Below are 8,212 nucleotides of genomic sequence, written 5' to 3'. Positions count from 1 at the left end.
GGTCATCCGCGTGTCACAAGCGTGCTCTTGTCTCGAGACATGCGATCCCGTTTGGCGCGTTTATATCGAATCTAATCGTTGCGCAATCTCTCGTCTCATTATCGATCGGCTGTATCAATTTCTCTCTGACACCTCGACCCACTGCTTGTCACAATTTCCATTCATACTTCTCTAATCTCGGCTATTTCATTTTAACGTCCATACGACGTCGTTAACTTATCGTAGGAGAGGTATAACAAACTCGTCGCAATTTATTTTGAGACCGAAGACAGACGTCGAGGATTTACTTTGCGGCAGTTGAGTCAATTACGACGAATTATCGTTTACTTACGGTATCGCGCGGACAAAGGAGGACGGGAGTTGGAGAAAAACGAGCAAACCTTCGTTTATTTTTAACCCGTTCTACGTGGAAATAAAGGCAATACTCATGCCGAAAGCATGTGCTTCGGCGTGCTCCGATGCACGATGGCCGTTGCCAATAGTGTTAGCAGCGAGTGTGCCACTCTGTCAGCCGCGTACGGCGCATCGCTGTTTCTGCTTTTTAAATATACCATCCGAACTCTCGCGGCTTCCCAGTATTACGTCACCGACTGACCAAGGCGCACGTCTTGCAAGTACGCACACGGTTCGAATCGTCCTCGGTAGGACGACCTGTCGCGACGCGGCGTGCATCGATCATTCACCAATCCCCGGCTTCGACCTCGTCTCGATCATTGAATCCTCGTCGATACGTTCGCCGTTTCGTAGGTACGTAACTGTGTAAGAAAGTTCGCGGCATATCGGAAGCTTGAAGGGGCAAACATTCCCGTTTTGAGACACAAAGGACGGGGGGTTAACAAACGTGCGAGAGTGTAAATTTGAAGGTAAAAGGGTTGAACGCGTTTGGTACGCGACCAGAGCCGCCGTCAGTCATTGCGACACAACGAAGGATTAACAGAACTTCGAGCGAAGTTCCGCGATCTCCGATCGGCTCCGGGAACGGGGCAGGGGAGCGCGTTTAACATTTCGGCAGTTCATAAATTCGCATGCCAACAGAGGCAACGCCAGAGAGGGACTCTCCGAGTTGTCGAAGGAATCTCACCGAGCGTTTCGATAAGACCGCGGTTTCCGAGTTTCTGGCAACGGCAGAGGGAAGGGCGGGGGAGCGAGTCGTTGCCGCCGTAAGTTCCGATCGATAAACTTATCGCGTCCCTCTCTCCACCGTATTCCGTTTTAAAAACGGAAGTCGGTTCGATTCCACGCGAGCTGGCCGATCGATACTCGTGGCCGTGCCGTGGGCGGGCGGCGAGTTCCGATCCACGCGGCCGAGCGCGTTGACTCGAGAAACTTCACGAGGCGAACGGGAACAAAAAGGATGATCCGAGAGAACGTCTCTAAAACCAGATGCGCGCTTCCACGAATGCGAGGTGGATAGAATCTTCTCGAGCCATCGGCGACTCGACCAGTTTCGAATGACCCGGACACCTTCCACTGCTCGTGCATATATGTAGAAGCTGAGAGCGAGAAGTCTCCGAGCATTCCAAACTTCTTGAGCCCGGCGCACTCGCGCCTCGCCGGAAACGGCAATGCCATTATTAGCTTAATGGGAATCGACTGACCAGCGACCGAGCGGAGTTTCGCACGAATCCATACAACTTAATCTTCCCACGATTCGTATCATCGTTTATTAGCGAACGGCTCGATTCTGCAACGGAGAAACCGAGCCGAACGTTTTTCCGTGTCTCAGGCTATTGTCAGCTGAAACTGTTTTCCGATCGAACTCGCGTCTGTGACACTGCTCGAGCGAAGCGCACACACTCGCTGCATCTGGTTGAGTGAATTGACGAGAACGAGTCGAGCGTCTTCTTCTTCCTCTTCTATTCCATCGGCGACCAAGATCCTCGTTCCCTCCGCCGACTAAACGTTTCCTTCGTTTTGCTGCTCTCTGCCCGTCCCTCGGTTCTTTTCCTTCGTTTTCTGTGCCTCGTTCCACGGTCCGGGCACTGGCAGGCACGCAGGCAGTAGCCGTCTCCTCGCGACTCGCCTAATCCCGCCGAAATGCGTCTAAGAGAAAGTGGAAGTTCGCGAAGGTCGCAGTTGGCGATTAGGAACCGACCCGGTCGCGTCTCCTAGCCGTCGAGTACGAGCAGTTCGAAACTTAAAATCGCGCCGGCAAATCGATCACCGAGTCTATTTCCTTTCTGTTTCCGGGTAGAAACCACCGCCGCGGGGGATACCATTTCGTCAACTTGTCGACGAATTCGCCGTGGGCGCCCAAGAGTTGAATTGATGCTGGACCGGGTCTGGGGAATGAGAGAGCCCGCGAGGAAATATCGCTGAACTTGCAAGGAGACTGCGAAAGTGAGTTTCATTTCTCTCAAGCTACCTAGCTAAGTATTTGAAAAGGAACCGATCGATGCTGTACCTACGAACCGGTGACGCGTCACTTTTATTGCGATTATTTAAAATCGTTTCTGTACGTAAATGTCTAGCCATTTGAACCACGTGTTAAACCGTTTGTCGTCTCGGGACAAAACGAACAAACCCACGGATCTCATTATACTCGCAGATTCGTTCGATTGGTAGACACGAGTCCCGAGAGAGGAAACGCTCGGATATTAGCCATTAGCTTGGTGGAGAACGGTGCCGATTTGAGGCCGCTCCGATTATTTCCATCGCGTGATTTTCTTTCCTGGAGGCCTCGTGTCGTATGAGGAATCGACGCTCGTTCTTTTCGCTTGTTTTCATCGCCCGCGAGACCGTCGCTCGCGTTTATATTTAGATTAGGGAAACATCGCGCCGGAGAAAAGGCGAAATGCAAATTTCGACCATTCGGCCGGGAACCGACGTTAGTTTCAATTTCGGTGACGCGTCGGAGTTAGCGGAAAGTGGAAAATTTAACGTCGCGGACCGCACAGCAAATTTGATTTGCGTCGATTACGAACTCGAAAAGTTACACCTGCTTCCCATGAAATTCATAGAGTCTGTGGAACGTTTGGAATTAACGCAGTCCTTCCATATATTTTGCGTTTGAAATTATCTCGAGAGATGACCTTTCTATTAATTTTGAATCGAAAACGAGATCAAGTATTGGTCAGCTGGCGAACGATCGAGGTTCAAGATCGACGCCAACCCAGCCCCGTGTTAAAAATAATCGCCATCGTCGCGTTATAGCGGACAGTGGCCGAGACGCGAGCCGAAGCCTCTTCCTTCGGCTGTTTACCGCTTCGCTTCGCGAGGATGCGTTTCGCTTCTACAATGTTGGAAACAGGTTTACGACTGAAACGAACTTCCCGCGGCGAGATTCTGCCGGTTGCAGCGTTGCTCCCACGGGAGAGATCGCAATGCTCTTCCGTAGAAAACGTGCTCCGTACTTTGGCCGAGATATTCAACCTTTGGTTTAACATTTTTAAACACTGGCGTTACGATTTACAAGAATCGTCTTACGCCTTTAATGTCCAACGAATATTATTCTTTTTTAAAAACCGAGAAGGCAAAATGATTCGAGTCTCGATTTGCATTATGCAAAAATTTCTGAGCTTATCTCCCAAGAACATCCCTGCTTTTGGCACGTTCGTTTATTTTTCGCTCGGCATTCGAGCTCTCAAAGTTAAAGAAAATCGCGATTCCGCCACGACAAAGATTTGCGTGCGAGGCATCGCGTGGATTTTCTTAAATCAAAGACGGAACGGGCTCCTTTGATCCCGTTCTTTTCTATCGCGCGGCATGTAATTAACCGCCGCGGGTCTTCGCGTGCTTGCTTAAGTCGCGCTAAGTCGCCAAAGCGACTTCCAATTAGTTTCTTAATTGGGAACGGCGAAAAAACGAGCCGCCCGTTCCGCGGGAGAAATAAGTCGCTGTCAAATTTTACAGGGAGACTACTCGTTACTAAAAGGCTGGCTGGCTGTTTATTAAAAAAAACACGCCGCCCCGACTCCCAGGATACTTTAGCGAGGTCTGTGTACGAACACTTAACAAGGATGAAGTGCCGAAACGCTTTTATAAGTCGCCGGCTCTAATTGCGTCCTCCAGAAATTACCTCCTTCCTTTAAATAACCAGAGGAGTCTTGAAATAACTGTGGTGACTCCTTAAAAAAATATCGTCGATCTCAATTCGTATAGCGCATGAAATTTTCTTTGTTGAGAAAATGGTTGTACAACGTTTCAATGAAAGACGATCCTTGACCCGGCTACAAGGATTGATGGGATAGGGTCGGCAGGCATAGGGTCGTACGAACACACAACGGGTATCGCGTTGGAAACGTAACAGTGCAGTCAGGGTTCGAGGTACAAAGCGGGAACAGGGAGCAACAATCGGCAAGGGGAGTAGCGTTTACAGACAAATATTTGCGCTTGTAACGGAATATCGAAATCGCACCGTGCATACGCGTGGCCCGGCTGATGAATCATAGCCGAAGAAATTAATAAAAACCGTTCCACTTTTTTCTCCAATTCCGACGGAAAACTCGTGTATTTACCGAAAAAGGAAAACTATGGGCACGTTACATTATACAAATGTATCTGCGTGATATATGAAAGAGTAAAATAAGCGCGAACGAGGGTCGTAAATACAGATGAACAAAAAAATAGGTGTAATTAACAAATATAAATATGTAATGCGAGGCGACACAATTACGATGAAATATTGTTTTTGCGCGGGCTTTGCGTATCTAAAATGTAAATGGAAAATTACAGGAAAACGCGATACAGGCCAGAGAATTTGTTTTAAACGTATTTCGTGCTTCTATAGTTTTATGATCGTTCTAATGCTCGAACAGAGGAACTGACGTTTATGTGTGCAAACAGGCCTATTGTCGAACGGCGAACGATTTTTCCATTCTTGTCGGTTTCGAGTAAACAGCCGTAACGATAAATACTCGGTTACGCAAACGGAAACACGGTCGGTTAAAGATATCGTCGAATCGAGTGATGAATGACCGCCGTTTTTTAACGCTTACGCGCGAATGTCATCAACGAGAGAATACGATTTAGAGATGTATGGGTCCGACGTAGATCTAAGAAGTTTTATCTTTTTGAAAACAGCGGGGATGAAATCAGAGAGGAGTCCTTTCCATCTTGCCAATCCTGTCTCATTCCATGCCGTCCTATCGCGTCCTGTCCGTCGCCCGCTCGAACGAAGATGTTTAATTGCGTAAACAGGAACGGGCGATGAATTAAATGAAAAGTTTCGTCGGACTTAGAATACCATTAAGAAAGTTTAATTAAGTTGAAACTAAAAACAAATTCCATGGGAAACGCGAAACGTAACGTTTTGGACGTTCCTCCGTTCCATTTTCCTTCAATTTCATATCTCCACGCCGGAATTTCTCCCGCTCGGACGTTCGACAGAGGAACTACTTCCGGCGTCGAATTGAATCAACTTTCATCCTCCTTTCATCGAACGTTTGACCTCGTTCGCGAGTTATCCGGCCCGGCGATCCGGGCTGTAAGTTAATTAACAAACTACGCGGTCACTCGCTCGAAAGATACTCGTATCCAGTATTCGTATCGTAAACACGTGAATTCTACGTTCCTTCAACTCTAATTTACTCGGAAATTTCTCTCCTCCTCGCCCTGTTACAAGCCCGCCGGACACCTCGGGTTATCCATGCTCCCTGTGGTTTCCACATACCCGCGCACACAAACGCCTCGAATTACCTCCTCCGCGCGGAGTACAAATACCGCAAGACAAACACCGGTATTTTCGACGATTTTAGAAAACATATCGCGTGTGGACACCCCGGATCCTATTCATCTTCTAATTGCAGCGCCCCGCTCTGGGATCGTCGAGCAAAATTTACCTAGGCTGTCGAGTTCAGTCCTGCGCGAATGCCAATAGATTCGAGAAATACGTTATATAAATTCATCTCGGATATCTCATTACTTAAATTTTCGTCGGTTCAGTCGTCCCACGTGGATTCTGTTGATCTATTAGAATGCTTGGCCATTCGTGAAACGAAGATCAGCCACGTCCATCATCGATGATCGAACTGCCGTCATTTAAAAGTATTTAGTTAACACATGACAGCGCCAATTATTTTTCGTTTGAACGTGAAACAATGAAAAAACCAGGATGCGAAATGGCACGGAGCATTACGGATTGTGACAGAGGAAATGGAAGGAGCTACGACTAATTTGGAACAAAATGCATTGTTAACGCGGCACGCGATGAACGAATTTGATCGTTTGTTGTGCAACATCGCTCGCTTGTTCGTCTCTTTGGTTGTTTTTCTTTTTTTTTTTTATTTCCTACTCGCTCGCGTGATCGCAGCGTGATTAGTTTTGCACCTGTCTTGCCGCGGTGGTGCGAATTCCTTTGTTCGCCGAGTTCGTTTCGTTGCGAGCGGAAGATATTCCGATTCGCGTTCGTTAGGTATATCTGCCGCTCGAGTTTTCTATCCTTGCGCTTGATAAACGACGAGCTATCGTGGAAATCTCGAGTAGAAGACGCAACACTTGCTCAATCTTGCCAGTTTATAATTCGATACATTTTTCCGAAACTAATCGATACATCATCTTGTTTACTATTGGACGGACAAAGTACAAAACGTGAATACTTAACGAGTCGATCAATTCGCGATAACAGATAATAGAATCTAGTGCGTCAATTGGTATTAAATCTTGAAATCTCGACCCATTGATAAAAAGTCACGTGAAATATCCGAGATACAGTCCGAGGGAAACGTGACTCGAAAAAGGGACTACACGGTTGAGGAGCGAGAGCCATTGAATGCCCGCTGACGAGCTCTCGTAACAAAATTGAACTCGCCTAAAAGTGTAACGTATTTCGCAGCTGCGACAGGAAGTCAGCTGAGCTACGTTAGATAGTACGAACAAAATAATATCGTTGGTAATTTTGCGAACCGATAAGAAGCGTCGCGCCGATAATGCGTGGACGATGTCACGTTCGAGCACATGATTGCAAGTACCTATCGCCATTTCGAATCGTTATCAAGTTAGCGAACACGCGTAATACGTGGGCGTGTGCTATGTGATTCACGCGACTGATATCGTTTCTATAGATCAATTAATAGATTAAGTAGAAACGTTGGGAGTTAATAGAATTTATTTAAACAGACGGTCTTCGATAGAACGACGCTGTACGTGTATTCGCAGCGTGAACGTAGATGCTTATTAACTGAAAAAAAATTTTCATCTCTGGATGATTAAAACCGTGCAGAGAGAGAAATAGTTGTTGATCTACGGCCAGGCGGTCGCAGTTAATTGCTCCGAACGTTTTCAACCTTTTCCTGTATGCTCAACTTTGCAGAACAGGTTTGATTAATTCCGAGCCGTAGTTGGAATTTGTAACCTTGCCAAACAATACCTGTCTGTTATATGTATCTACTGCTCCATTTAAATATATGCGTGCCACGTCCTCCGATTCAATTGCCATTTCCCTTTGCGTTCGTCTATTCTACTGTATACTAGGGATGTTCGATTCCGATTCGATTCTCTAAAAAATCGTTACTTTTGGTTATTTATTTATTTCTTTAAGGCTTCACTGTTGAAATAAGTTTAGTATTGATCGGTTCTTTGGAGTTTCGGGATGACATGATGCTAGTAGAGCAGACGAATATCGTGGAGAATCAAGGCGAATTCGGAGCGGCACGATGCCGCACTGGGCGATAACGTTTCGGCCGCGACCTATCTCACGCTTCTCCGCAAATTACGTACAGGCAGTGTGGCGTGGGCTCTTGGATTGGGCCGGGACCAGGGTTCTGATTAGATCTGACCGTCTATTTCACGAGGCACTCGCTAATTTCGGAGTTAATGCTGCGTGCAAAGGCCATTGTTCGATCCGGGCTGAACAAAGTTCTTGAGCTCGTGGATTCTACGTTCTTACTTGGGTGGTTTCGTTTCTAAGACGTGCTCGGAAATCCGTATCTGTCTTATCTCGTATCGTCGCATATGCGTCACTCGATTGGTGTTGAATCATTGAGTTTACGTTGGTATTAGTGTTTCAGGAAAATTGATATAAGAGGATAAATCTTATTTTGCAATTAGAACTTTAGAAACACTTTGTACTTATGCTCACGCATTAACTTTTATGTACTATGGTAAACAATTGATATGTATTTTTTGTATCAGCTGCTCTCTAAAATGTGAAAATTCATTGCTAACGGTGTTTTTAATAAACGATAAAATCCATCAAAATTTTTAACGGAATTTTAACAGATTTTTGGGAGGTTTTCGCAGAATCTGAATTATTGAGTTTCAAATAAAAGCATTT

General features: G+C 46.4%; 1 protein-coding gene across 1 annotated transcript in view; it reads left to right on the top strand.

The window, feature by feature from the left end:
• The first annotated feature begins 563 nt into the window (after positions 1-563).
• LOC108631921 (sodium-coupled monocarboxylate transporter 1) overlaps positions 564-8,212 on the top strand; it is a 29,553-nt gene continuing 21,904 nt past the window's right edge. Inside the window, exons 1-2 of the mRNA XM_018036154.2 lie at positions 564-747; positions 2,195-2,340. The gene's annotated coding sequence lies outside the window, so the exon portion shown is untranslated. The remainder of the gene's footprint in view (positions 748-2,194; positions 2,341-8,212) is intronic.

The sequence above is a fragment of the Ceratina calcarata genome, unplaced genomic scaffold (genome assembly GCF_001652005.2).
Source record: "Ceratina calcarata isolate Rehan_Ccalc_2016 unplaced genomic scaffold, ASM165200v1 scaffold97.2, whole genome shotgun sequence".
Lineage (NCBI taxonomy): Eukaryota > Metazoa > Arthropoda > Insecta > Hymenoptera > Apidae > Ceratina > Ceratina calcarata.
The sequence above is the reverse complement of the archived record's forward strand: the minus strand, read 5'-3'. Positions and strand labels throughout refer to the sequence as shown.